Below are 23952 nucleotides of genomic sequence, written 5' to 3' on the forward strand. Positions count from 1 at the left end.
GGCCATCTGAGCCCCCGTCCCACTCCCCTGCCTGCCGCTCTCGGGGCTCCCTTTCCACACACCTGGGCGCTGCCAGAACACCCTGGACACGCGAGAAGCCTCGGCGAGTCCTGCCCCCCCGCCCCACCACCCAGCACCTCCACTCACACCAGCTCTCCGGCTCCGCTCTGGCCCCTCTCGCTCCCCGTGGTCAGGCACTGGCTCAACAAGCCTCAGTGACCAGGTGGCCTCGTCCGTGAGGGGCTGCCCTGCTGACTCCGCCTCCTGCCAGCTTTCCCATTCGTCCTCCCTCTCTTCCTCCCGATTGCTGTTCTGCCTCCGTTTTCTGACGGTGATGGAGTTTAAACTGTTTGTCCAGACATGGTCAGGCACCGAGGATAATCTGACACATTCCTCTTCTCTAGAAGTGTGTAGTGTAGTTATGGAGACAGACACCACACAAGTAATTCTATGAACAACTCACTCTCACTGTAATGAGGGCTCCAAAGGCAAGAGAGGGATGCACTGGCAGGGGGACACGTTATGACATTGGGAGGGAAGAGCTGGGGCTTTGCTGAGAAGGCAACACTCAGCTGAAGCTTGAGGGACGAGGAGAGATTCATTCGGAGATGGAGAGGCTGGGGGGGGGGGGGGGGGCGGGGATGGGGCGGAAGGAACGGCTTGCACGCGAGCCCGGAGCTTGGAAGGAGCTCTGTGGGTTGGTTCGAGCATCAGGGGAAGAGTGAGCTACAGAGGCAGGCGGATCTTCTAAACCGTGAGGAGACTCTGGACTTTATCCAGAAGAATCTGGAAGGGATACGTTTTGGAAAGAATTTCAAGGTCAGTTTTGCATGGATAAACGTTCTCTTTGATCACAGTTTGAAATATAGATTTGGAGGAGGTGGCAGGTGAGATCGGGCGTGAAGCTGGGTGTGATACAGGAGGACCAGTTCAGAAGGTTGTTACGGTAACTCCGGGAAAAAGTGATGATGAGGACACTCCTGATGAAGGAGGAGGATGGCGGCTTAGATTCGAGTGGCCCAGGGGAGCTGAGAGAAGTGCCCATTCAGGCGGCAGCCCCCAGAACCTGGCGCTGGTCAGACCCCCGGGGCAAGTGTGGTGGGGGTCAGAGACGGTCCCCAGGTTTCTGGCAGGAGCACCTCCTCCTCCCCCACATCTCCCCAATGTGCGTCTCCATCTCCCCTCCCAGCTCGTCAAAGACATAGAGTGCAGGCAACCCAGCGGACACACTATCGCAGCACTAATGCTGTTTTTGTTCAGTCAAACCTGGAGATAAAAATCTCTCAACTCGTTATATAAGAAGTGGCAAATGTCAGGAGAGAGATTTGCTCCAGCGCCAGGGCTTCACATTTGATTCTGGTTACGCTTGTCACCTGTGCTTTGCTCTAAAGGGCTACCGGGGAGGGAGACCCTCCCTTTGACCACCTTTCTGGACTGGGTGCCCCCTGGAGAGACAAGAAGCCTCGTGCGGGTGCTTCAGGGAGAACAAACCAGCAGAATTCATCTTGGATTTTAGGCAGAAAAGTTTGTGCTGACTCCTGTTTGAATACTTCTCTTTTTTTGTATAATTGAAATATAATCTACGTACCATACAATTCACCCATTAAAAGTACACACTAGCTTTTGTGTGTTCACAGAGTGGGGCAACCATCAGTACAATCAGTGGGAAGGTATGCAGCTATAAGCATCCACAGAGTTCCAGATTCTGGAGAGTTCATATAAATGGAATCATACTTTATATGGTCTTTTGTGTCTGGCTTCTTTCACTCAGTATAAGGTTTTTGAAGCTCACCTATCTTACAGAATATATTGGTACTTCACTCATTTTTATGACCAAATAATATTCCATTGAATGGAGGTACTGCATTTTATTTATCCATTCATCAGTTATGGACATTTGGACTGTTTCCACTTTTTGGTTATAATGAATAATGCTTCCATGAACATTCCTGTACAATGTTGCGGGGGGGTATATGTTTTTATTTCTCTTGAGAGTATACCTAGAAATCTAGAAGTGGAAATTATTTCTGGGTGGTTAAATGTTTTTTTTTTTTTGAATGTTTCTTAAAGGCAAAGATAATACCTGCTTTTAATATATGTGCTCTGAGTAAATTCTGCTAGACATATCTTCAGTAAGAAGATAAAAAAGTATTGCTAGAGAGTCTGCAACTGAGTTTTAAAAACTGAAAGAATGTACTTATAAATATGCTTGTGTGCCTGTGTGCCTGTGTGTGTGTGTGTGTGTGTGTGTGTGTGTTAAAGCGTTACAGCCACAGTGCTGAAGGGATGCTTAAGGAAGCAAAATGTAAAGAAATGCCCATTAGTAGAGCAGAAACTAAGAGCGTACGTGTAAAGATAGAAGGTTATTATGGAGGTCCTGGGACTGAGATAAATCCGGGCCCTGGAGGTCCCAGTAAGCTCAGGTCTGTCATTTCTGACTCCATGCCCTCAAAGTTAAGGCAACATCAGCCACCCCGGCTCCTGCAGGGCCCAGTGGGGTTTGGGAAAGTAACCCGGCTGTCCAGACGCCGTGTAACTCCTAAGGTGCCAGGCCCACCTACCTCCCACCACACCTGCTGGCCGAAGATGGATCAACAGGCAAAGTGACTCTGTGTGCCAAGGACACTGCAAAAAGGCCTCCTGAGCCCACTGGGAAGGAAGGGTGGGAGGGGACAGCAGAGAGCAAGGCTAGAGCCAGAAACCTCTGCATGAACAGAAGAGGTGGGGCTGGAGCTTCAGAAGAAACACGGGCAGCCTCCTGGACCCTCCAGGGGAGGGGGAAGACCACCCGCAGAGAGGCCACTAAACGACTGCCCTCTTGCATGAGCACCCAGGGCAGGAAGGCGAGAACCCTCAGCACAAGGGTGCTCGGCTGCAGCCCCGGGGGGCCCTCAAGAGTGGAGGCATGTCCATGACATGCTGACCAGGAGGAGCCTGGCATGCAGCACCCGCCGGGGGTGGTGAGGACCAGGGCTCTGCAGAGCCTGCAGCTCCTGCTCCGAGTTCACAGTGGGCACTTCCGGCCCAGAGATCCAAACCTGGAAGGTTTCAGAAGAGGAAACACCAAGTTCCACAGGTTTACATTAATCATCTTATCCAAATACGGATCACATATCCAAACATGGCCATTTTTCTTTTCCATCCAGAGAAAGATCCAGGGCGAGTCTGGGGGATCTCTCCTAGGTTTCTGCTGTTCTCTTGTTTTTGCTGCCTATTTGATGGGCTCAGTTAAAACTAAAATGAGACAGTGGGTTCAGAACTGAAGGCTCTTAAGCTCCCCTCGACATGACTGTACTTGGAGACACTGACACATGCAGGTCAGGTGAAATTCTTCAACTCTCAGGACAGGGGCTGGAATGCAGACACCAGGCACCATCAGAAGCACGAGTGTTCAGGTGGGATCCGAGAAAACGGCCTGGACTCAGTTACCACTCAGCATTTAGGCTTCTGATCTCCTCAGGCAAACATGGGCCAACTGGTTGCCTCATTTCAGGACGGGCTGGAACGTGGCTGGATCAGGCCTCCTGGCTTGTCAGGGAACCAAAAGGAGGCTTAGCACCAGGAACAAAAAGAACAAAAGTGCTTTCAGTTTCCCAGCCCCCACCTGATCACACCCTTGGCTCCTGGGGTTTCAGTGCCTTTCACAGGAGGTCATGGGGCACCTCTGGATCTCCAGTCCCTGGAGCGGGCACTGCAGGCCAGACAAGGGCACCCAAAGAGAGTCCCAGCAGACTTGCTGGGCTTCGAGCCCACCCAGAACGGGCAGCAGCATCCCAGGCTGGCAAGCGGGTGCTGACCTGTCGGAGCCTCGAGTGCTGGAGGAACGGGCGGGAGGAGTTCTCTGACACCCCCGGGGGCTGCTTCACCCTTTGGCCACCACGCCGTCCGTCCCCTTCCACTGAAGTGCTGTCTCTCGGTAAAGCCAGTAGCTTCTTTCTCAAGTTTGAATCACCGTAGGTTGTTTGGCAGCAAGCGGATGGAGGGAGGAGGAAAAAAATCTGCTTCCAGCTCAAGTACATGTCGCTCTGTTAACCAGCATTTTGAAAAATTATCTTTTCCCCTCCACAGTGCGGTTGGCAGGGGCTCTCAGCTGTTTTGAGAGAATGCAACCAGCAGACCATCTGGGGCTGACATTTCCAGCATGGCAGTCAGGGGCGCGCATCGCAGGAGCTCCACGGGTGATCAGGAGCCCGTCGCCTCTGCAGGAGCCCCGGGCGGAGGGAAGGGGGGCTTACAGAGGCGGCTTCTCTACAGGCGAGCTGGGAACTGAGCCCCCTGCCCGCCAGCCTTCCTCAGGCTCCCCCCTCCCAGAGATGCATGCTCTTGGAGATCTTATCTTGTAATATCAGTGATGGATGTTGACTCTGAGGATATCAAAATGACCTCCACGTTTGTAGATCTGCTTTTGTTAAATAGAACTTAGGACCACGAGAGACTAAGATGAAAGACATACATGCAGATGTATGTCTGCGTGTGACGCAAGAGTGATTTTCTGGCTAACAAGACTGGGGAGTTAGGAGTTCTCAATAACGAGGTCAGCCAGGGCAGTTTAGGGAATTACACAGCTCAGACCCACTGGCGCGTCCCCCCAGGCCTCCTGATCGCTCGCAGAGCCGAAGTCCACCTAACGAAGTCCATCCCTGCTGCTGACGTGGAGGTCCCGGGGCTGCAGGCCTCGTCCTCGTTAACCACAAAGCAGCCTCACGGATGCCAGCTGGCCCACGTCGAGACAGATGACTGACCACCCCTAATCACCCCTCGGGCAAACCTCTGCACCCTTAGCCGCTCTGGTTCATACCACATGCTCCACGCAGGTTGAGCATTCTTTCTATCTATCTATCTATCTATTTATTTATTGGCTGCGTTGGGTCTTCGTTGCTGTGTGCAGTCTTTCTCTAGTTGTGGTGAGCAGGGGCTCCTCTTTGTTGCAGTGCGTGGGCTTCTCATTGCGGTGGCTTCTCTTGTTGTGGCTCATGGGCTCTAGGTGTGCGGGCTCAGTAGTTGTGGCACACAGGCTTAGTTGCTCCGCGGCATGTGGGATCTTCCCGGACCAGGGCTCGAACTCGTGTCCCCTGCATTGGCAGGACGATTCTTAACCGCTGCGCCACCAGAGAAGTCCCAAGGTCGAGCATTCTTTAACAGCCATATTTTCCAAAAAGCAAGGAATCTTTGTCACTAGCATTCATCTTTCCCACTTGAGATTAACACACCTGGGCCCAGAACTTGATGGTCCCAAGGAAGCCCCTGTACGTGATCTCATACTCCCACCTGCTCTCACTCTCCCCCTCGGCCCTTGGTCATAAGTCACTGGTCACAAGGATATGAGAAAAGACCATAGCGGATCCAAATAAATTAGAACAGATGCATCGCGTATACGTGTTTCCATGCTGAGATGGTAAGAGGCTTAACTCTAAGACAATAATTGCAGTTGACAATTAGAAAGCAATTCTGCTCGAAACATATTTATTGTGTGTCTTGCCTGTCCCCAGGACTGTGTCAGGGGTCAGGGGTACGGAGACACAGTCCCTGGCTTCAGGAATTCAGCGTCTAGGCAGGCAGACTCCTGACCGTGTAAAGTGTGAAAGCAGCAGCTGCAGCAGGACCAGATGCCTTCCTGGAGGAGGAAGCGCTCCAGCGGGCTTTCGACAGAAGAGTAGGAGCCGCTTAGACTGAGAAATAGAGGATGACGGGTCCTAACAGAGGGAGGGCACCGTGGGGTCTCAGAAGTGCTGAAGCGCATAAGCTTCAAGGATTTCTGAACAGCTAAAGAGCCTACGAGGAGGATGAATGGGAGAGGAAGGCAGGGGGCCAGCAGGGCAAGTCTGGGAGGGGCCTCGTGCCCTAAAAGCTCAGGCACCGAAGAGCACCCACTGAGGTATTAGAACACTGAAAACAACAGTGAGCCTTTGAGACACTTCACCACTGGAGTCCTCGCTTGGATTTGAGTTTCCCAAGGTCCGCCAGCAGCCAGGAGGAAGTGAGACTCCAGATGGGCAGAGAGCCAGCTGGCAGGTCAGCGGTGAGGCTGCAGGGGGTCAACACAACAACCCGGCAGACCTGGTGCACCCTCCACCCCCTTTCTAACCAACCCCTCACCCCGCCCTGGGCATCGTGTATCTGTTCTCTGTCCCTATAGCTTTGCCTTTCCCAGAAAGTCATGTGGATGGCATGGCAGAGTTAGGGGGTGTTTGCACTGGCTTCTTTTGCTCAGCACAATGCACCTGAGATGCGTCCATGCTGTTGCCTGTAGCAATAGTTCCTTCCTTTTCACTACTGAGTAGTACTCCGTGGCGTGGATGTAACACCGTTCATTTATTCATTCCCCAGCTGAAGGACATTTTTTGGAGACTATAAGTAAAGCGACTATAAATATTCACATACAGGTTTTATGTGAACACAGCTTGGGCAAATACCTAGGAGTAGGATTGCCAGATTGCATCGTAAATTCCTGTTTAATTTTATAAAAAAATAAATGGCAAGCTCTTTTCTAAAGTAACTGTGCTATTTTACATTTCTGCCAAAAATGTGTGACAGTTCCAGTAGCTCTGCAACCTCGCCAGCACTTGGAATTGTCAGTTCATTTTTGTTTTTAGGCAAAGTAATAAGGACGTAGCTGTGTCTCACTGTGGTTTTAATTTGCATTTTCCTGATGACTGATGATCTTGGGTATGGAGAACGTCTTGACGGAAAATGGGTTTGGCACATAATGGGTGCTCGGTAAAAATCCACTGCGGGAACAAATCAATGTCACCATCACCATCCTCTTCATCACCCTCACTTCTGCAAGAAGAGATGAGAGCTTGAACAAAAGCGGCGGCAGTTGTGTAGAAGAAATATCAATATGAAGGAGAAAGAAGTCACAGGCCTGCGTGACTGAGCACGGGGAGACTGAGATTGGGTCTCACGTGTCTGACTCGGGCGCTTGGCCAACATGGTACCCATCTGTGAGGCATGGACCCGGGGAGAGGAGGGGAGCGAGGAGAAAGACACCAGCTCCAGCCATGGATGTGGGGAGCCTCAAGGCCGCGGGGCCCGTCAGCGGGCGTGTCCTGGAGGCCAGCAGAGTGGCTTCGTCTGGTTCATGTCTGGGCTCCCAGGCCCTCACCGGAGCCCCACGTGGATACGGGTGTAGACAGGGGTTCAGAGCGTGTCTTGTGGGGTAGACATCTTATTTCACTTCTCACAGCATCCCCGAAACACAAGCCACAGACAGGGCTGTGCCAGTCAGAAGACTGACTTTCCCAAGTTCGAGGTGTTAACTACTCATTTGCTGGGACTTGAACCCATACTTGCTAAGGGCCGTTTTTAGCATTTCCGCAAATTAGGAAAAAATGCCAATTGGAAACAGGTGCCCCTTCTGGGCAGACGCCACTTCCTCTGGCTGACGGGGCCGGGGCCACCTCCCGTGGTTTGCCAAGTGGAGGACAGGCTGGACTTCAGCCCCTCCTCACCCCCCAGGGCCCCCGCGCAGGGCATGAGCACACCTGGGACCTCGCCGCTTCAACTACAGCCTGAAGTTTCTGATCTCGCTGGTCAGCAAAGGTGAGCCTGCTGAGTAGAGCCAAGCCTCGCTCACATATGAATACAGTCATTAACTTACACAGAAGGAAGCTTCAACTTACAAACTTCCCCTGGTATAAATATATCAACTCTACGGTTGCCTCACTTTTGAGTGTTTTGTGATCATTATCGATTTCATAGTGCCTTTCAAGTGCAAAAATAACCAGCAGGTTGAAGATGGTGCTGCAAAGGGGCAAGTGGGCACAATGAAATGAAATGCAGATTTACACTGATGGGTGGGCATTCCTTGCTTATAAATATCCCATTGGATCTGCATACTAAAACATCCATAAACTGAGGCAGCGGCTTTTGCACATGCCTATAAAAACCGGTATGATTAGAGCACCTCTCTAACACATCTGCATATAAACTTAAACTTTATCAAAGGGCAGAGGACCTGGTCAGACATGCATTTCCCTTCTTGCTCCCCCTTGTCGAGGACAAGGCAGGTAACAGAAGCTGGGGCGACGTGGGTGTGGAGGCGGCTGGGGAGGAGATTAAACACAGATGTGCCCCAGTCAGAAGGCTCTCAGCTCCCCACACCAGGGAACCCTGACCCAAGGGAGAACGGGTCAAAAGCACAAACTCCCAAGTGCTGGGAATTCAGCAGAGAACGTGTCCTGGGTTTGAGATGCCAACAGTTCCTGTTTTAAAGCCCATGTGTGTACAGCAAAGGAAGAGGAAACGATAAAGTAATAAGAGCTAATTTAACACCATTTCACAGATGAGGAAACTGAGGCACAAAGCTGGTTAGTGGAGGAACCCATATTCAAACCAGGCAGGTACGCCAGCATCCACGCGATACCCACGGCACCACCAGCCCCTCGAGAGGAGGCATCTGTGTCCACATGCGAACACCTGCTCACATATACCTCGGTGGGCTTGTGTAAAATCACACACCTGAGGAAGCTGGAAACGTCTGTGAAGACCAAATCCTACCCCCTCGCTGTGCACTGAAGAAAGGAGAAAAATCTCCATTTCGCCTGCTGCACGGAAGACACCTGTGATGCTGGACATCAAAGATGGCCCTTCCGCCAAGCAGAGCAGTCAGGGAATAAAACCAGGGCCGGCCCCCGTCAGACGGAGCAGACACAGTGCAAATTCCAACGGCCCCCGTGACCAAGGGAAATGAGCCCCCCACGGCTGGCCTCCCGCTCCCCAACCAGGGCTGTGGCGGTGTGAGGGGAAGGCACCGAGCGTGGCTGGGGTCCACACTGGCCCCTTCCGTGGCCCCGCTGCCCCTCTCCATCGGGGTGTCTTGACTGTCCCAACCTCCGTGATACAAGAAGGGACGTGCCAGGCTTTTTAAACACAGAATCTCAGTGCTGTACACCTGCAACCAATACAATAGTCTAAGTCAGCTCTACCTCCCTAAAACAATAAGAGTAAATCAACAAACGAATAAATACAACACAGCAGGTGGACCTCATTCCTGAATACAGAAAAATAAAGTTTCATCAGCAAGAGGCCTTTTTTGGCAAACACAGAGCCTGCAGATGGCCGGGCGTGATCCAGCGGTCTGGGCTTCAGCGGTCTGTGCCGAGCCGACGGTCAGGCCTCCTGCTGCCCTCCCTACGCCTGCTTGTCAGATGCTCCCCAGCAGAGATGACCGTTCCCTCGGGAGCTTGACCCGCCGGCAGGAGCTCCACGCACCTCACGTTAAAGGCTTCAAGCTCTTCCAGGGTCCAGACACAGCTGATCACCCTGACATGAGGGGGAGGGGTCCAGGCCTCCACAATGGCCCTCCACCTCACCCTCACGCACAACCATTGGGCCCAGGTGAGGTGCCCAGGTGGGGCCTGGGGACGGGAACTCCTCCCCCAACCCGCTCCCTCCCGGGTCACAATGCAGCCAGCAGTGCTGGGCTGTGTCAAGAAGCATCTCAGCAGGAAGAGCTGTACGGTCTGAAGGCTGGGGGCCCGGGACTACGGGCGTGTCTGGCGAGAGCTCCCTTCTGGTCGGTGTGCATCATTAGAAATTAACCCTATCCCCAAGGGCCCTTCCCATCCGACTTCCTGCATCCAACCAGAATGCGAGCAAAGCCAGCCTGCTGTTAGGACACACTCAAATCTCCACAGCCCTCGAGTGGCAAAGGGTATAATTCCCACTTCTGTCAAAATGCCAGACGAGTGGGGCAGGGCCTGGCCGTCTGATTCCCACACAGCCACTGCCCTTGGATGAGACACCCCACATGGGGAAAGGGAGGAGCGGGGACAGGGACTTCCTGAGTGGGCAGGTCACCACCCCGGTACTAACCAAATTGACCAATCTGGTCCTCGGCCCCCAGACAGAATCCTCCATCACAAGAGTTACAAAACATCTGAGGGACCTGCACGATTCGTAGCAACCTCCAGGAATGGAGAGCCCTTGGTAGCCCATGTCCATAGTTTCTCAAAGGGCGTCCTGACATCCATTCCCTTTGAGTAGGAGCTGTAGCCACCCAGATGGTCTGCTTTCTAACATTTACAGACCCACTCAACCCCGGGTACAGAGTGAACGAGAAGCAGCCTGACTTTCGTCGCAGAGGGTTGGCGATTTAGGAACGTGACAGCTGGCTTGTGTTCAGGATAGGCTTTCTTTACCTCTCAGCAGCTCCCCACCCCTAAGCCAACATGTGGGACAGTTTACGGCATGTCAACTCATTTAATACTGCCATAAAGAAACCCATGAAATGCTGATGCTCCAATAAAGCCCTGACAACTCATATCTAAAGCTCCTTTATTTCTGTGGCATCCCCAGATGCCACATCAAATGTGAAATCAACCAACCTCTCAGAAGGCCAAGCCCTGCACCGCCTTTCTCCAGGAAAAGGTCATGTCCCACTCAACAATGGATGTGCAGAGAGACGAAGGATGAAGGATGTCAAGAAACCAAAACAAACTGACCAGAAATAATTTTCCATGTGTGACTCTGTAGGTATGTGTGTACTTGTTGAATCAGGATTGGCAGGGGGTGGGGTGGGTATAGGTAGAAGAAGCGGCAAGGTTGAAGAGATAGTGCCCGGGCACAGAGCCATGCTTCCTGGGATTCTGGGTCCCAATGATCGTCCAAAAATGTATCTTACCTGCTCCTCTCCCCCCCTTTCTGTAAAATGGATAGAAAGCTTGATAGGATGCAAGTCAGAGTGCTGCCAATCACAAGTCTACATTCTCAACTCAGCACTAAAAATTTACGAATTTGTATTACCCGCCTGCTGCTCGAATTTCTTCCTGTCTAAGCTCTGTGTGCTCGTGGAAAAGGAAGTCTAAAGTCCACCCTTCCTCCATGTCACCCAGCTCTGACTCCAATCAGATGAAGAGGTGTCTCTGCACCCAGCTTCCCTCCAAGTGTCTTAAACAGCCCATGACTCAGCGCCAGCATCCTTCGGTCCCCGTCTCTCAAGATGCTTTATGGGGATAAATAACCCTGTTAACAGAGACAAATAACAACAGGAGAAAGGATAAATGAAGAAGTATGAGGCTCAGACATGAAAGGAGATGGAAGCCAATGAGGTAGAAACACACAATAAGGTGATCGCAGGCAGCAAAAATGACCAAGAAGGCTATGATCCCAACATGGAATCATAGAATTCCAGCCCCTGCAACTAAGCTCAGAGGGGCAAGGGCACCAAAGGTTAGGACACTAGGGCTTCCCTCAGTCCTGGAACCAAGACGGTAACATGATGGAGTGGAGTGAACAAGGGCTCGGGGGTCAGACAAGCCCAAGGCTGCACGCAAGTCCTACCCCGGCCGGCGGAATGTCTAAACCCCTTCACCGCGCCATGCTTCTAGAACCCTCGTGATGGTGTCAGGACGCTGGGGAGAGAACTGATTCTGTGCAAGTGAGCCCAGTTCCCAGATGTATGTGAGTCACGAGAATCAGAGACTTCATGAAACAGGCGTGCTGGAAGACAGACGATACGGGGGCAGTCGTCAATCCGCCCGCTCCACCAACTCTCTTGAGGCCACCCTGCCTGCCAGCTTCTTCCCCGTGAGCTGACTGTCACTCTGATTTCACGACGTCCCAAGGGAACCACATCTCCTGCCTCTCTTGCTCACCTCCTCACCGTCTTCCTCTTCCCTAACTTTGTGCACTCCATGCTCTTGTGGTGGCCCGCCTCCAGGGTGAGCCCGCCCCTAGCATCCACATCCTCATGTGGTCCTCTCCCCTCCTGAAGGAACGGGGCTGCCCTGTGTAAACCAGGAGGGCATGGCAGCCATGCCAGGGGGGACCTCTGCTTTGCCCTCTCAGATCACCCGCTCCGGGGGACTCCAGCTGCCGTGCTGTGAGGACACTCGTGAAGCAACAGTAAGGAGAGGTGGGTCCATGAGGCAAGGAACGGAGGCCTCCTATGAACAGAGTATGGGAATAAGCCGTCTTGGAAATAGATCTCTAGCCCCGATCAAGCCTTCAGATGACAACAGCCTGACTGCCATGTGCCGGAGAGACTCCAGCCGCAGCCGCCAGCTAGGCCACTCCAGGACTCCCGACTTGCAGAAACAGTGTGACATAACAAACGTATACTGTTTTGAACCATTCAATTTTGGGGTAATTTGTCAAACAGAAATAGAAAACAAATACAACCTCCCATTGTATGTTTCGGCCTCTGACCACCATTCCCTGGCCATACGACACTAGGATCCCCAAGTTTGTACATTTATCTCCAGGACAGATTTTTCAGGACTTGGACCATGGCTTCCATTGACTGGACACTTCTGTCCCACTCAACTTGATCATTCCATCAAGACCAAATTTCTTTCCTACAAACAGACTCACTCCAGAAGCCCTTACATTTGATTAATGCTATGCTGTATAGTTTTTCTTTTTGGGGGGGGATTTTCAAACCAGTATCTACTTCAACTTTTTATCATAATTTTGTAAGGTAGGAAAGGAATAATGTTAGTCCCATTTTACAGATGAGGAAATTGAGGCCCAATGCATTTAAATACTGAGCTGCACAAAGATACAGCTACTTTGTGGTAGAACTAGGATTGGAAACCAGGTCTTTTTCCACTGCCTCTTCGAGAAAGGCAAATCAAATATCCAGTGATCCGACCTTTAGGACTAGGCATCTAAGTAATTCAATGTGGCCTCAACTGCCACACAGTTTTGTAAAGGCAGAGCCCTCACAGACATGCCAGTAAGAAAAATGAGATGCTACCAATCACACCAGGTATCTGCTGCTCTGTAGGAAAGCACCACAAAATTTAGCATCTTCACACAACAAGGCGTTATCATCTCTCTTGCCTCTGGGGTTTGACGGGCTCAGCTTGGAAGTTCTCGCCTGAGGTCCATCAGGCTGTTGGTTGAGGCTGCAGTCATGTGAGACCTTGTCACTCACGTGTCTGCTGCCTGGTGGGGATGCTTGAACAGCTGGAACTGGTTGAGAACCTCTCCCTCTGTGCAGCCTCTCCATGTGTGGCTTTTTCTTCTTTACAGCCTGGCCATCTTAGGGGAATCAAACCTGTCATGTCGGGCCTGAATTCTTCCATGTGTTCCAAGAGCAAGTCTTCTAAGAGGCTCAAGTAGAAGCTGCAAGTCTTTTCCTGGTGTGACCTCAGGAGTCCCAGGATGTCCCTTCGAGCACATCCTATCAGTTAAGCAAGTCACTAAGGCCAGTACAAGCTCAAGGGAGCGTGGCAGCAGACTCCGCCCCAAGGCCCGCCTAAAGGCAGGCACACAGGAAAGGAAGGCGGTGACGAGGTGACCCTCAGCATCTCTGCTGCTAACAATCACAGGCCAGCCTTGGGCCCCAACAATTCGGCCCTCCTTCATGAAAAATATACTCGCCCCCTCCCAAGGCCAATAAACTTTTATCCCACTGCAGAAACAGCTCAAAACCCAGGATCTTAACATCTAAGTTAGGTTCAGGTGCAAAGGAGCCTCCTTTGGAACAGCTCCTTGAGTGCATTTTCTTTTGATCTGACTCCTATGAAATAAATAGTGTTCTGCCCACCAACCCACCCAGCCCTGACATGTACCCATGAGACAGGCATGGGATAACTGCAACATACCCTACTGCTCCGATGGAAGAGAAGACAGTGGTACATAGCAGTCACCGTTTCACAGCAATTCTGAAATGCTGTTGGGCACATGTTGCTAGTTCCTTGGTTAGGGCCCAGCCCTGTTCCCAGAAAATGATTCTCATTCTTTCCTTGGGGCTTTTGGTTCATACCTTGAATTTTATTTTCTTTCCATAAGAAATGGTCCTAGTTTTAAACTGAAGCCTCTTCATTTTCCTCCCGCTCGTAGAAGCTTGACAGTCTAAAGACCTTTTCTATACTGTCTCTGTTCCTGTTAGTCCCAGCTGACATAATTCCTTTAAAAAATCTGTAGTCTTCCTGTATATCAAATTATAAGCCATTCACTGATGCAAAAGTCATAGCCCCTTTTTCTTTCTGAGATGGTCCCTTTTCTCTTTCATCCATTGGCCTCAGAGCCCAGATACTGTGGAATGGGGCTCTTAAGGTCCTTAGATGCCTTTTGTCTGCTTTAAAGGGTCTACAAGGTGGTCCCTTCAGATTTTTTTCTGGCAAATCTAGTCTAAGAGACACAGATTTAATATTCTTAGAAGCCTTACTAGTATGCATGCCCTTAACTCTTCATGAAGTCTCAACAAAACGTCTTACAGCTTTGAGACTTTTACTCTGAAACCATAATTTATTCATAATGCCCTAGATTTTAATCTCTTCCCTGAGGGCATTTCTAGTTTGAGAAGATTTTGCTGGGAGAGACTGAGGATGAGAAATAATTGTATTTTTGAACCTAGTAAGCCAGGGTTCATTTACATGTCTTAGAAATTCTGCTTGAAACTACAGGGTTCCTTCTTCAGCTCCTCTCCACTCATACTTGGTAACAGGCAGCTAGAAGCAGCCAGTTGGCACCTTCTGCATTCTGCCTGCGAATCTCTCTGGCCAGATCCGCGTGCTTACTGGGTCCTCCTCCCCCCTTCCGCATTATCACAGCTGATGGTACCATCAAAGTTCCTACCACATACGTAATACGTACATAAAACAAGTGCTCCTTTTTCTGTAGCCTCCAGCAACATTTTCTTCTCTGTCTTTCAAGCCCTCACCAAGGGTCTCGTTGAAGTCTTTCCAGATTTTGCTAACAGAATTTTTGTGGCTATTCCAACTTCCACCTCAATCACTTGTCCAAAAGCAAATGCCACATTCTTTCAGCTTATGTTATAGCAGCATCTCACTTCTAGGTACCAAATTCTGTTCCAGTTATCAATTTCTGCTTTATAAACTACCCGACTTCAAGACTTACCATAAAGCTACAGTCATTAGCACAATGTGGTAAAAACTAGAAAACTCCTAGAACATAACATAGGAGAAAACCTAGATGACTGTGGGTATGGTGATGACTTTTTAGAAACAACACCGAAGTCACGATTCGTGAAAGAAATAACTGATAAGCTGGACTTCCCTAAAATTAAACACCCCTGCTCTGCAGAGGACACTGTCAAGAGAAGATAAACCACAGACAGGAGAAAATATTTCCAAAAGACACCTCTGATGTCAGAAATATACAAAGAACTCTTAAAACCCAACAATAAAATAGCAAACAACCAGGTTTAAAAACGAGCCAAGACCTTAACAGACACCTCACCGAATAAGATGTACAGATAACAAATAAGCACATGAAAAGATGCTCCATGTGGTATGGTACCAGAGAAATACAGATTTTAAAAGCTATGAGATACTACTACACACTTATGAGAACGGCCAAAATCCAGAACACTCACAGCACCAAATGCTGACGAGGATGTGGAGCAACAGGAACGCTCATTTACTGCTGGTGGGAACGCAAAGCGGGACGAACACTTCGGAAGACAGTGTGCAGGTTTCTTACGAAACCAAACATACTCACGCCATACGATCCAGCAGTCACGCTCCTCAGTATTTACCCACAGGAGTTGAAAATTATAGCCACACAAAAACTTGCAACGGATATTTATAGCAGCTTTATTCAAAACTGCCAAAACTAAGAAGCAACCAAGATGCCCTTCAGTGGGTGAATGAAGAAATAAACTATGGTACATCCAGACAATGGACTGTCATTCAGCACTAAAAAGAAATGAGCTATAAAGCCATGAAAAGACAGGGAGGAACCTTAAATGCATATTACTAACTGGAAGAAGTCAGTCTGAAAAGTCTACATACTGTGTGATTCCAACTATATGGCATTCTAGAAAAGGCAAAACTAAGGAAACAATAAGTAGATTAGTGATTGCCAGGAGTTTGGGGAGGGAAAGGGATGAACAGGTGAAGCACAGAGAATTTTCAGGGCTGTGAAAATAATACCGTAAAGAAGAACAATACCATAGTGATCCACGTTATTACACGTTTGTCCAAACGTATAGAATATACAACACCAAGACGTAACTATATAGACTTGCAGTGACTATGGTGCGCCTGTGTCTGCCCATCAGTGTGACAAACACTCCACCTGGTGGGGGTGCTGACAACGGGGGAGGCTGTGCATGTGTGGGGCAGGGCGTGTACGGGAATCTCTGCACCTTCCCCTCAAAAGTAAAGTTTATAAACAATCATCCCACAGCTCAGTGACTTAATATACTCTTCTCTCTCACGGTCTGAGAGGGTGTGTGGATTCATCTGCGTAGCTGTCGTGGGTGGACCTCTCACGTGGCTGCAGTGAGAGGGCGACGGGGCCATCTCAGCCTCTCCTCACGCTGTCCTTAGCACAGAGGACCGGAACCCCTGAGGTTTGCTGGGCACCGTTCTCCCTCTGTGCAGCTTCTCCACACGGCTCTATGGGCTTCCTCAGACCATGGTGGTCTCGGGGTAACTGGGCCTTACCTGACGGGTGGCTGCTTCCCGCAGAGGGAGCACAGGTCCGGACGAACCGCCCCGCCGCAGTCCACACTCTCTCGCTCCACACCACCCTTAGTGTCACGGTGTCTTTTTCACAATGTCCCATGCCAACACCAACAATACAAAACAAAGGCGAAACCCCATGGTTCATTTATTAACTAGTTACCAGCAGACAAATGGATAAGTTATTTCCTAATAACTTAGCTGTTTAAAAAAAACTTAAACTGGAAGACAATATACTTTTATTTCACTCTTACTAATGGCGCACACACCCCTGGGGCACCACACAACTTCTCAAACCTTGAACCAGATCAGAACCAGACTGGATGCAACCACATGCATTACCACATGCATTCATGCCACAATGATTTGGGTACAATACTTGCGGTTTTTTAATCATGTAAACACCAAAAACCAAGGCTTGCAAAGATACGAAATCACCAAAATGAATGTAACATGCTATTGAAACTGTGAACTATCTTGAACCAGGAGTTTTTACAGCATCTGATAGATGTCCAAGTATTTTCCTCCGAAATTTCAAATAAACTGCAGTGTCCCTGGCTGCAGCACCCCAGGGTGCCTCGGCTCAGAGTTTGGGAACCACTGTGACACACCAATCAAATCCTGAAACTAGATGGGGAAATTGAGGAAACAGTTCTCACTGAATGCCATCTTTAACTTCCCCTCCGTATCTACCGGATAGATGGCCAGGCAAACAAGGACTCTAGATTTGGCTCTGCTTGGCCCAGCAGAAGTAAGACACGCAAGCAGAATCGGGGTAAAGTGTGGGTCCATAGGAGTAATTCTAAAACACGCTAAAGAAGTCACTATTTATTTGCAGGCCATTTAGTGTTAAGCGCTTGCACCTTTGAATTTCTATACCCATAATTTGCAACACTTTGCTTAGAAATCTCCTCAGTGAAACATCTAAGTTCATCAATTACAATATCTACTTCTTACAAAAACACTAGAAAATAATTTGGCCCAAGGTCTTTGCCACTTTATAACATGGATCGCCCTTCCTCCAATTCCCAGTGCCAAGTTCCTCATTTCCTTCTGAGATGTCACCAGAATCGCCTTTCAGGTCCCACATCCCTCTGATAACCTCTTCAAGGCAATCTTGGCTTTCTCTAAGTTTGTGCCTCAAAACTTGCCCAGCCTCTACCCATCACCCAGTCCCAAGGCCACTTCCTCACTTTCAGGTGTTCGTTGCAGCAGCACCCCATTTGTAGGGACCAAAATCTGTCTTAGTTTCCTAGTGCTACTGTAACAAATCACCACAGACCAGGTGCCTTCAACAACAGAAGTTTATTTTCTCACGGTTCTAGAGGCTGGAAGTCCAAGATCAAGGTGCTGGCAGGTTGTGTTCCTCCTGAGGCCTCTCAGTGTGGCCCACAGGTGGCCACCTTTCCTCTGTGCCTACACCCTTCTGGGGTCTTGTCCTCTTCTTATAGGAACACCAGCCCTGTGGGAATCGGGTCCCCCCTTGTGACATCATTTAACCTAATTAACTCTGTAAAGGCGGTATCTCCAAATGCAGTCACTTAGAAGTTTGAGGCGTCAACATATGGAATTCAGGGAGAAGCAATTCAGTCCATAATAGAAATATATTGAGGGTGGGGGTGCCCTGTGTCATTTCCTTCAGAGATTTTTCTTTTGAAGCACGGTCTCTTAAATTTTCATATATTGCCTTCTGAGGGTCCTTGAACTCCAGAAATTGCATGGAAAAATATCATGTGTATGAACTTTTCCAGAGAGGGGGTCTATATTCACTGTTCTAAATGCTATATGCACCACGGAAAGATTTTTAAGAGATGCCAAGTCCCCTATACAGAGGCTCTAATTTAATCCCTGCTGGGTGAGTGTCAGGAATGGATATTTTGTAACATTCTCCATTTGATTCTATTGTGCAGTCAGGACTAGGAATCACTGGTCTGATTGACTGACTGATTGGAATGATAAATGATCTTAGTTTATGCACAGTACTTTCACATTTCTCAAATTTTACACAATAATCATGTTGTTTCATAATCAGAAAAAAATTCTTGAGGAAGAAAAAAATTTACTGTCTTTAATCCTTAAAAAAAGACGAAAGTCCTGAAGCAGCCCGGCCGAGAGGTTACACCATCACGTCTTACTTTCCTCCCTTCTCTTAGACTTCCTACTTAAATTGTGGTCTGAAGACCGGTACCATCTGCATTACCTGGAAACTTATTAGAACTGGGGAATCTCAACTCACACACGCAGACCTGCAGAACCTACAGAACCTGCAGTTAGGAAGGTCCACAGGTGATTTGCAAGGTATGCCAATTAAAGTTTGAGAAGCACCTGTTTATAGTCTTCCTCACATCATGAAAGAGGACCGGAACCACAAAATTTTCAAAACCACTGAGGACATTTTGTTCAGTACGTGATATTAGGAGAGCTTACACAGCAGTCCTTGCACCTTTCTTTGGTGTGGGGTCTGTACTATTTTAGAGACAAAGTCATGTCAGGACCAACTGCAAACAATTAATCCATAAAGTAACAGCACAAGGAATTACCCCCCTGGCTCAACCCACAGATGACCTATTATTCATCACTGCAACCATTACAGATAATGGCTCAATGATCAGCTGCAGCTGGTCTACACAGCATTCACCTTAAAACACCCCAACAGCCCTTAGTAAAGAAGACAGTACCTGGGTTGTGTAAATATTGAAAAAATGAAAAGAGAGAAAGGTCTGGAGAGAAGAAGAGTGGGAGAAGGTGGGAGAAATGGGAGGGGAAGAGAAGCATGGTATTTCACTTTCCTGAACATGAGAATCTCAATCCTAATCCCCCAGACTTTCGGGTCCTAATCCTCGACGTCCACCACGGATCTCCCATTACCCCAATGGTTATTCTGAATAAATAAGGATGTGACTAGATCGGGAATGAAGAGCAGGAACAAGAAGAAACTCCTGTGAAGGATAAACTACCTGATAAATGTTCTGGGTAAGTTACTGGATGAATTTCACTGGATAAATTACTCTGTAATGATAATAATATTCATACAATTTTCTGCCTTTTAAAAAATTAATTTTTAAACTTAGTTCATCCACTAAGTCACCAAATTTGGATGTGTATTTTTAACTACTATGAAATGTTTGTATGGAAGTAAAGGTAGAGTGGCTTTAGTTGAGTTTTATATATTTGCAAAAGTCAAGAAACATTTACCCAGTCTTCTGCACCCAGTCACTCCTTCAGAGGTACCTCGTTCATTCTTTCTCTCTATTTATCTACCATGCTCATCACAACCCATGGCCATGGGTCCTAGACCAGCAGTCGAGGGCTCTGGGAAGTTATCTGAACCTACCCTTGCCTTTCAGAGCTTGTAATCAAGCAGAAATGCCAGATGGACCAGAAATGATACTAAATAAATAACTGAACAGCTTTAACAGCTGAGTATGTAGACAATACAGTCCTATGAATATCAAAAAAGATTTTCTTTCATCATGAACTTTACAAAATATCACCATTAAGATTCTCATCTTAGGGGTGTTCATCTCTGACCACCAATACAGTCACTAAACATGAATTTTGAAATCAAACATGCCTTTTCATAAAGCTATAGAAAACATTTGGGGTTATTCACTACCATCAGTATTTGAACAAGGATAACATGTATCTATCCAACAACTATCTATTGAGTATATAATGTGAGCCAATAAGTATATTAATCTTTGTATGTTTCACCTTTTTACATTCTTTTATTTTCCAACTTTCTGTGATCTTACATTTGAGGCACTTCTCTTACAGTAGCATATATCCCATCTGGCAATTTTAGTATTTCACTTGCAATATTTAGTCCATTGACATTGAATGTAATTACTGAAAGATGTAAATTACTATCTATTAGATTTATTTCTCTTTTTTAGTGAAGTATAGTTGATTTACAATATTGTGCTAGTTTCAGTTCAGCAAAGTAATTCAGTTACATCCTTTTCAGATTATATTCATTATAAGTTATTACAAGTTACTGAATATAGTTCCCTGTGCTATGCAGCAAATCCTTGTAGATTAGTTTATTTCTATTTGACAGAACCGTTTATGTTCTTTTCTCCCCTTTCTTGTTTTTCTTTTTAATTAATATTTGATTATTTGGTTAATTTTCTTTTTATTATTTTGCCTTTCTCCTCTATTAGTTTATTAGTTATCCTTCTTTTGGAAGTTATCCTAGAGATTACAACATACATCTTTAACTACATTCTGATGGAAATTATTAGCGCTAGCACTTTTATTCAATGCTAGAACCCTAGAATGTCTTAAATCTATTATCTCCCCTCCCAAATTTTGTGTTTTAATTGATATGTATTTTAATTCTACATTTATTTTAAACCCCACAAGACAAAACATTACTATTGTCTTGTACCGGTAATAGTTATTTATATTTATCCACACATTAATGCTTTATATTATCACTCTTTATTTATTCTTGTATTTGCTCTCTTATATCTGGGGTTATTTGTCATCTGTGTGAAGAAATCCTTTCAGTAATTTTTTTTAGTGAACCTTTGCTGGCTACAAATTCTCTCAGATTTTGTTAATGTTTTTTGGGGTTTTTTTTTACATCTGATAGTGTATATATGGAACTTCATTTTTATTTATTTATCCACTTTTGGCTGTGTTGGGTCTTTGCTGCTGCGTGGGCTTTCTTTAGTTGCAGCAAGCGGGGGCTACTCTTCGTTGTGGTGCGCGGGCTTCTCATTGCGGTGGCTTCTCTTGTTGTGGAGCACAGGCTCTAGGCGCGTGGGCTTCAGTAGTGGTGGCATGCGGGCTCAGCAGCTGCAGCTCGCAGGCTCTAGAACGCAGGCTCAGCAGTTGTGGCACACGGGCTTAGCTGCTCCGCGGCATGTGGGATCTTCCCAGACCAGGGCTCGAACCCGTGTCCCCTGCATTGGCAGGCAGATTCGTAACCACTGCGCCACGAGGGAAGCCCTGTTTGTTAATGTTTTTATTTAATTTTTGAAGAATAATTTTGCTAGATACATCATTCTAGGTTGACAGGGTTATTTGGGGGTTTGTTTGTTATTCTGGAATATTAACGATGTTTTATTGTTTTCTGTCTCCCCTTGTTTCTGTTGAAAAAGTCAGATATTTGTCTTCTTGTTGCTCCTTTAAAGGTGATGTGTATTTTTCCTTTGCTCTTAAGATTTTCATTTTGTCTTTAATTTTCTACAGATTTACTGTGTTGAGCCTAGGTTTCTTTATATTTATCCTGTTCATAGATTCTTGAATTTGTGATTTGCTGTGTTTCATTGGTTTGGAAAAATCATCAAATATTCAAATAATTTTCTAACTCATCCTAGTTCTCTTCTACTTCTGGAATTACAGCTACATTATTTTAGATTCACTGTGTCTGATGCATACCTTAACCTCTTTTCTGTATTTTCATATTTTTTCCCCTCTGTGCTTCAGTCTGGATGTTTTCTATTGACCTGTATTCTTTTCTTCTGCTTAAATCTAATGTTAAACCTACCTACTGAATTCTTAATTTCAGCAATTGTACTTTTTAGTTCTAGAATTCATTTTTTAAAATTTTATATTATATTCTCATTTTAAAATAGTATGAAATTCACAAGAAGTTGCAAAAATTATAGAGTTCCCATACACCTGATAATAATGTCTTATATTACCAAATACATTATCAAAACCAGACAATGATACTGTTTAAAATTAAATTCCAAGTTCTCTACTGAAATTTTACTTTTGTTCCTCTTTTCTTCTATTTTCCTGAATATTTTAATCATAATTATTGTAAGTTCTTGTCTGATAAAGACCTAGAGGTGACTTGAATATTGGAATTTCCTATTATCTGTTGTTGGGTTTTTTCCTCTTGGCTTTCAGCCCTGTTTCTTGGCATGCCTGACAATACTTTACTGACTGTATGACACCAAAAATAATAAGTTGTAGCAGCTCTAAATGATGTCATACTATTCCTGAGAGGACTTACCCTTTCCTCTGCTCAGGCAGAGTGTGGATCTGGACCCTAACACATCCCTTTAAGGAGGGGTCACAGTTTGGGTCAGGCTCTACCCACCTCTGGTTGCTCTTTGGAGGCTCCAGTTGAGAGCCTGGGATTTTCACCAGGTACTAGTCACACTGGTACACCTTCGACTCTAATTTTTGTCTCCTTTATATTATAAGATGATCAAAGGCTGTGTTCTGTTTTTCAAAGGTTTTATGCTAAGGTTTCATGGTCTCCTGAAATCTGAGACTCTGGCACATGTCTTGAGCAAAACCTGGCAAAGTTTTAGGCTCAATTCTCCAGATTTCCTTTCTGATCCAGGCCCTTCAAATGTCTAATTTTTGTCTCTCCAGCCCCAGAAGACTTGCCAAAACCTCTTCTTGTTTCTGTGCATCTCAGCAGTGGTCCTCTGCCTGAGCCCTGCATCTGAATCCTCAGTCCCTTGTTTTCAGCCCAGAATCAGCAAATATCCCGAGGGAAAAAGAGCTGCTGAATGCACCCCTGAGGTTTCCCGTTTGAGGTATTTAGGACCTCCAGTCCTGGATGCCTTGGTACATTTCTGATGTGTTCAAATAGATGTTTTTCACTTGACATTTTTACTTGTTCTCAGAGAGAGCGCTGGTCTACTACAACGTAACCTATTAATCCAGAGGATCTGGAAATCCAGAATTGCCTGCCTCTAGATCTTATACTTTGATGGGTGTCGGGAAGAGAAAGGCAGACAATCAACAACAAACAAAAATTAAAGAAGATAATTTCAGAGGACGATAAAGGCTCTGATGGAAATAAACAAGATGGAGTGAACATCACATCTTACATCTGAGGGAAGTACATCCTACAAGGTGCCCTGACATGTCGTTATGGGCTGAATGTTTGTGTCTCCCCAAAATTCATATGTTGAAACCTAATTCCCAATGTGATGGTGTTTGGAGGCGGGGCCTTTGGGGGGTGATTAGGGCATGAGTGGGATTAGTGCTCTCATGAGAGAGACCCCAGAGAGCTCCCACACCCCTTCCTCCATGTGAGGACACAGGAGGAAGACGGCTATGACCCAGGAAGCAGGTCCTCACCAGACCCTGAATCTGCCGGACCTTGATCTTGGACTTCCAGCCTCCAAAACTATGAGAAATAAATTTGTGTTGTTTATAAGCCACCCAGTCTATGGTATTCTGTTACAGGAGCCCAAATTTACTATGACACTGATTAAAACTCACAAAGAAAAGTTCTTCTTACCCCCACTGTGTGGATGAGAACATGGTAATCTTTGGGGCACAGCTGTTCTTCACTCTCCAGCAGTCAGACCAGGCTGGGGAAACCTCGGGTAACAAGGCAGCAGGGAAACAGCACTAAATCTGGCCCACAGCCATTAGAGGTTACACGTCTCAGCACAAAGGCCCCTCACTAACCCAAGTAAGAAAAGAGAGAAGGTCTTCTGAGACGTCTCCATTACGTGCACTTAGAGCCTGCTAGGCAAGAGGCCGCAGGACGCTGCTTCCCGGATCTGCCTTGAGCAGTCGAGGGGGCCATCTGTTCCGAAGGCCACTGGGCTGCCATAACTCATGGGCCCCCTACTTCAGATGAGCT

General features: G+C 47.2%; 1 long non-coding RNA gene across 2 annotated transcripts; it reads left to right on the forward strand.

The window, feature by feature from the left end:
• Nucleotides 1-673: 673 nt before the first annotated feature.
• Nucleotides 674-23480, forward strand: LOC103020799 (uncharacterized). Of its 2 annotated transcripts, none has more exons than XR_451091.2 (4): nucleotides 674-819; nucleotides 18536-18680; nucleotides 19205-19355; nucleotides 22722-23480. It is a non-coding gene; the product is annotated as an uncharacterized LOC103020799 (long non-coding RNA). The 2 variants fall into 2 exon arrangements; XR_003623519.2 differs by having other exon boundaries at nucleotides 22979-23480.
• Nucleotides 23481-23952: the final 472 nt, after the last annotated feature.

The sequence above is a fragment of the Balaenoptera acutorostrata genome, chromosome 9 (genome assembly GCF_949987535.1).
Source record: "Balaenoptera acutorostrata chromosome 9, mBalAcu1.1, whole genome shotgun sequence".
Lineage (NCBI taxonomy): Eukaryota > Metazoa > Chordata > Mammalia > Artiodactyla > Balaenopteridae > Balaenoptera > Balaenoptera acutorostrata.